This window comes from Dermochelys coriacea, chromosome 3 (genome assembly GCF_009764565.3).
Source record: "Dermochelys coriacea isolate rDerCor1 chromosome 3, rDerCor1.pri.v4, whole genome shotgun sequence".
Lineage (NCBI taxonomy): Eukaryota > Metazoa > Chordata > Testudines > Dermochelyidae > Dermochelys > Dermochelys coriacea.
This window is the reverse complement of record NC_050070.1, coordinates 48,443,217-48,449,380: the sequence shown is the minus strand read 5'-3', so window position 1 is coordinate 48,449,380 and position 6,164 is coordinate 48,443,217.

The window sequence follows — 6,164 nt, the reverse complement described above, 5'->3', positions numbered from 1 at the left end:
ATGCCAACTGTCAGAAGGCACAGGGGGTACACAGAGTTTTACAGCAAACTCCTGGGTCAGAAATATGCATAATAGTTCACCAAAGGGTGGCATGCGAATCTCTACCAAGAGCCTTTAGCCCACTAGTCATCATAATCATTGCAAAATGTCTGGATGGATAATAATTAAGGAGTTATGTATCTATACTGCAAATTATGTTCTTAAAATCTTGGAATTAAGGCCGGTCACCAGCAGATGACATGGCTAGGACATGTTCCTTTCAGGCAGGAGATAACGGATGCTTATTTCCCTTCTGGTCATTTGTATATTGTATGCTTCACAAGGAAGGCATATTTGCACATTGAGCTAAGTGCCAATAGAAATATACAAAATCTACAAGCAAGAAAATCTACAGGAAGAAATAAAACAGAGGTGATGTGTCCTGTTTTTAAATGAAGACAAAGGCTGGAACTGATATATCTTGGGGAGAAAAGACACACACTGGGTATTTAATCTAGGAGGCAAGCTGTCAGTGTGTCTGTCTCATAAAAGAAGGATCACAGCGAAGATAGCAAAGTGCTGCAAGGATTTTGGGTTAGCATTATGTTACAAAACATGAGAGTATCTAGTTAATTAAGTCTAGGTTCTAGAATGCATATTATGATTTTATTTTATATGTAACCATGTGTTTCCAATATTTCCACTCACTGTTTCTTGAATCTCTGTGCTTTGCTGAATATTCTTATACTTGATTTCACTATAAATATATTAAAGTGCTGTGTGTTAAGCAGAGCGGGAGCTGACTGAAGTGACAACTATATATGCATTCCAAAACATTCATTTTAATTGTATTTTAAAAAGGCAACAAATCAAAAGGAAATTCTTTTGTGCTCTCAGTAGGCAGATGGGCACCACTTTTAAATAAGGAGAAGGGTCGGGGTAGAGGTGGTTTTAGGCACCGAAAAGGGAAACAAATATGCTTATAGGAACAGGTATAATGCGTAAAGTCAGTTGATATGCATGCAACAGTTTCACTGGTTGTCTTGGGAGATGTGTTGATTTCTGCAGGTGATGAATGGAGGAGGGGTGTGCTGTGGTGTGGGCTATATGAGTTTGCAGTTATTATGTGTGCTGATTATGTTGTTGTGTGGGTGATTTGAAGAAATGTGGCAGTTGTGCCATATAATCCAACATCCAGTCTCCCTCATACTGTTAGGGGAAGCATTGAGATTGCAGCAAAATGCCCAGATCACTGCCAATAACTGGAATATCAATTGCTACACTTATTGCCAAAAGCAGCTAAACTCATAGGCCTTTGTAGCAGCCTTACTATAACAGGCAGGCCAGGACGGGATGGGAAATGACAAGAATTGAGCATGATCCTGTGCCATCCTGTTGGGCTTTCTTTTAAACTGCTGAAGTATGAGGTATTGAAAGACAGGAGGTCTATCTACATTTGACTTCTGATGTATGTTTGTCAGGGCCCATGAGATTGTAGACTCTGCAAAAACACATCTGTATAACAGCTTGAAACTTCTTAACAAACTGTTTGCTCCATGGTTATTGGTGATTGACAAGCAGTGTGACGCTTTGAGCGTAAAAAGGAGAAAGAGGTCAAGCAGACTTTGCTGTGAATCCATCTTAAGGTTCCCAGCAGCAGATGGAAGACTGGACACCAGAAGGCTGTTGTTGACCACTCCAGACCTTTGGGGTAACTATTGATTTGGGGTTCTCTATAACCTATTGTATTTGTATGTGCTTGAGACTAAATAAAGTAGAAGCTTTAAGTGAAAGCACTCTTGTTTGTGTTGTTTACATCAATCACGTTTCAGATTGATGTGCTGTGTCCCCATTGATTTATTCCCTGACAGTGCCTCGCAACAAGTAAAGTTACCCAAAGCTTTGGGTTCAGAAAAACCCTAAGTAACACTACAATCAATGAAACTGTTGAATGCAAATTTGCTGTGGAGTAAGGGTGGTGATTGGTTGAATTACCTCTGATATCATAATGATCGTAGACTCTTGGCATGGTACAGATACATGCCTGTAGATGAAAGCCCATGCTCTCACAGGGTGTAATTCATAAAGTCAAAATGGTTGAGAATGTAAAAATTGGACAGTAAAAGGCCACAAATCCCAGTGATGATTGAATTTAGTGATATTCTAAACAAAAAGAGCTCTCAACCATGCTTGCAGCAATTTCCATTGCTTCACACTGGCTCAGCAGACATTCTAGGCTTCAGAGTGACACACAGACAGAGCGACAATCCTGGAACCTTATTTTATATATATTATATAGATAATGCATCAATACACTTACTTTAGCTTCTTTCCCTTTCATCACCAGACTCATATAGTGCTCACCTGGCAGGACTTACTCAATTCCAGTGAAGTTTCAAAAAGCTCCAGGATTGCACCCCCCTCTGCATCCCTTTCCCCATCTTCCTCTTTGCTTTGCACTGCAGGGGTTTCCACACCCAGCTCTCACAAAGAGGTCACAGTCATATTTGGGGTGCTGGTGGGGTCTTCACTAAGTATGGCATGCTTGGCATATTTCTCTGTAGAGGCAGCAGGTCTGTGGTGCAGCCCCATATTTCTTGTTGTCCTCTCTTGCCTTCTGATATGCCTGCCCAAAGTCCCTTGGTTTTCACTTGGCTTTGTTGCTCATCCCTCTTGTGCCCCAGGCTTAGCATCCTCTAACAGGTTGGACCCCCCTTCTGAGATGCCATCTGATGTACTAGGATTTCACTGAGCCTCTCCTGCTCAACCAGCCTGGGTTCCCTTTCCCTGCTTTGCTGAATTAGGCTCTCCAGGCTCTTGCAGCACACATATACAGGTAGTGCCACACCCCGCTGCAGACAGAGACTGAAGCCAGCTCTGTGTGAGAGGACTCCCCCCGCACTCATGTGCACACCCCTTTTGGGAGATAAACCCAAAATAATACGGTCTTGCGTTGTATTGAAAAATCTGCATAGTGCAAGCTCATAAAAATCTGCCCTCTTCCTCAATGTGAAGAGAGATGTGCATGACTTCTTGCCCTCCCCTCAGTTAGAACTTACATAAACTGGGTTACATTATAAACAAGAAATAAGTATATTAACTATGAAAGGTTGATTTTAAGTGGTTAAAGAGATAGCAAACAGAACAAAGCAGATTACTAAGCAAATAAAACCAAACATGCATACTAAGCTTGTTTCGCTAAAGAAATTGGTTACAAATAGTAATTTCTCACCCTGATATTGTAGCAGGCAGATTACAGAAATTCTTGAAAAGGCAGCTGCACTGGTCTCCAGTTTAAGACCTCGGGTATTATTACGCAGAAGCTAGATGCCCTTCCAGCTTGGGCTCAACCCTTCTCCCCCCCCAGTTCAGTTTTTGCTTCTAGGTGTGTTTCAGTATCTCTTGGGTGGGAAGTCAGAGGAGAGAACCATGAAGATGTCACTCCCCTGCTTTATATAACTCTTGTGTAAGGTGGGAACCCTTTGTCTCCCAGTGGAAGAACACTGGCATTCCAAGGGGTGAGTCCAGTACCAGATGACTCAGACCCATGTCTCTGCAGGGCTGTGGCAGCCATTACTTGTAGGCTGTCTGGAGTATCTACAGGAAGACTAAGCACTTTTACAGTCCACTGTCTCTTCTAATGGCCCATTAGCGCTGTCTAGCCTTTCCATTGTTATACCTGAACAGTTGGTTGGGGTGACACCCAAAGAAACACATTTGAAATACAAATACATAGTTAATATTCCTAACGTCAGATACAGATATGATACAGGCATACAAATTGAATAATCACATTCAGTAAATCCTAACCTTTGCAATGATATCTCACATGAGACATCTTGCATAAAGTATATTTCAGTTATGTCATATTCATATCATAAACATATTTTCATAAAGAATATGGAATGAAACATCACACATCCCTTGCACAATATGTGTGTACATATCTATATTCCTTCTGTTGCTCCATAGTTGGGTTTGCACAGCCTCTTTTCCCCACAGGCCAAGGAGATCCAGGTGGAAGGTCTAGGTGGAACTCTCTTTGTGCTATGAGTCAGCATGGTTGGATGCTTGCCAAGATGGGCAACCAGGAAAAGGCATTTCCTAAGCTCCTTGAGATTTTTAAAGGCAAGAAGGGGACTTCTGGTATATGTGACTCCACCCTGAGCAATGGAGTTAGAAAGTGTGATCAGAGTAGCCACTGTCATGGAGATGAGCCATTGTGGGACAGCTGCTAGAGGACTGTTAGAGTCAACACAGATAATGTAGTGTAATGTAATGTCTACATTAGTACTACTGTCGTAGGATGACTTTGGCCTACTTGTTTGGGGAAGTGGTGTTATTGTGTTGATGTAACAGGGTACCTATGTCAGTAGGAGACAAAATTAGATGTGGATGCACGCAAAACTAAGTTGAAACAAGTCAAATTATGTTGACATAACTGTGTAGGGTACTACTCCTACTCAAGATTCTCCTGTTTATACATCTCAAGACTGCATTAGTTCTTTTTGTCACAGCTTCACAGTGGGAGCTCATGTTTAGTTGATTATCTACCACAATCCCCAAATCTTTTTCAGTCAGTGCTTCCCTGGATAATCTCCCCTTTACAGTAAGTACGGCCTTCTTTCTTTGTTCCTAGATATATATATTTACATTTAGTCATATTCAACTTATATTGAAGATTGTTTGCTTGTGCCCCGTTCACTAAACTATCTAGACTGCTCTCAATGTGACGTGTCCTCTTCATATTTACCACTTCCCCAATTTTTGTATCATCTGCAAACTTTATCAGTGATGATTTTATGTTTTCTTCCAGGTAATTGATAAAAATGTTAATTAGCGAAAGGCCAAGAACCAAACCTTGCAGGACACCACTGAAAACACACCCACTCAATGAAAATTCCCCATTAACAATTACATTTGGAGACCTATCAGTTAGCCAGTTTTTAATCAATTTAGTGTGTGCCATGTTAATTTTATACTGTTCTAGTGTTTTAATCAAAATGTTGTGCTGAGAACTAATAATGACAATTGGAATCACAATGGGAGCGTTGTTCTTTACATAATAAGTGCTATATAACATACAGTCTGAAAACTCAGGCCCTAGATATCTCAAATTCTGCACCCAACATTAACAGACTCTTGACTTTAATCTCTCTGTACTTCAGTTCCCCATCTGTAAAAATGGCATAATAATACCACCTTACTTCACGTGTTGTGAAAATAAACTAATTTGTATCTGTACAGCACTGCAATCCTACAGTAATGAGCACCATAAAAAACCATAAAGAAATTAATAATTGTGATTTCAAAGCAGGGTTTGTATAGTGTGCAAATAAGGCTGAGGGTCACACACCAAACAATGTGGATAATCACACATTTTAATAGCATAACAAAACAATTCTTCACTTGTCTCTATGTTCAGAAATTAGCACATTTGAGATTTTAGTCATAAAACAGTTTCTCTCCCCCGGTCTGGTATTTTTTAAGGGTCATGAGAGTGAGCGGGTTCAGTATGAGGGTCTGATTCTCCATATTGTTTACTCTGGAGTCAGAAAGCATCACAGGGTTTATATCTATTAGACTTTTGAAGGGGCCCTAGACTGGTCCTTACATTTCACACATGTGAAGCCTAGAAGGTAGGAGTCTCAGTGTCCAGATTAGCCTCTACAAACGCATTAGGTGCCTTGAGTTCACTGAGAAGAAGATGGAGCTCAGCTGTTTTCAGTGGTGGCAGATGACAGAAGAAGGAGCAATGGTCTCAAGTTGCAGTGGAGGAGATCTAGGTTGGAAATTAGGATACACTATTTAACTAGGAGGGTGGTGAAGCACTGGAATGGGTTACCTAGGGAGGTGGTGGAATCGCCATCCTTAGAGGTTTTTAAGGCCTGGCTTGACAGAGCCCTGGCTGGGATGATTTAGTTGGTCCTGCTTTGAGCAGGACGTTGGATGGACTAGATGACCTCCTGAGGTCTCTTCCAACCCTAATCTTCTATGATAATCCATTAATCCAAGGCACAAAGTCTAGTGAGGGCAACCCCATGCAGTCCAGTCCCCCTATAGGGTCTCACTCTTTTGGATGGTGAGGTAGAGACGGGAGACCATTAGAGTGGGGATTAGGCAGGGCTCACTCTGACTCTACCTCTGGCATTTGGGGAGGATTCATCTACCTTTGGGAGAGTTTT